We start from the raw sequence: 441 nt of genomic DNA on the forward strand, positions 1-441 counted from the left end.
TTAAATATATTAAACCAAGTTAATATGTAATAAATATCTTCCATGTTTTCGGTATTACTTGGTTATGTGACTTTGTTCTGAGTTTCTCCCAACAGGAATACAACTTCGTAGAAAAGAATATGATATTAAATATACTAATGTTGGGGGAGCGGTGCACTTGGACACGGTGCATTTGGACACAGCCAATTACAGCACCGTACGATTAGAGACATTTGTAGGGTCCCTTGGAACAGCGACTTGTGATTGGACTGTGTCCAATTGCCCCGTGTCCAACTGATATACACCCTAATGTTGGTACTAATGGAGTTACACAAAACGACGACACAATCAAACTTAGCATTTTAGCTGTGTACGATTGTGCCGACTTGTGCCGTAGTTGGAAAGCACTGTGTCTTACATTGTGTTACACAGTGTCGTCTGTATACGTAGCTGGAAAGCACC

This window comes from Odontomachus brunneus, unplaced genomic scaffold (assembly GCF_010583005.1).
Source record: "Odontomachus brunneus isolate Ranch 3 - 2012 unplaced genomic scaffold, Obru_v1 Obru_scaffold_392, whole genome shotgun sequence".
In the NCBI taxonomy this organism is placed as follows: domain Eukaryota; kingdom Metazoa; phylum Arthropoda; class Insecta; order Hymenoptera; family Formicidae; genus Odontomachus; species Odontomachus brunneus.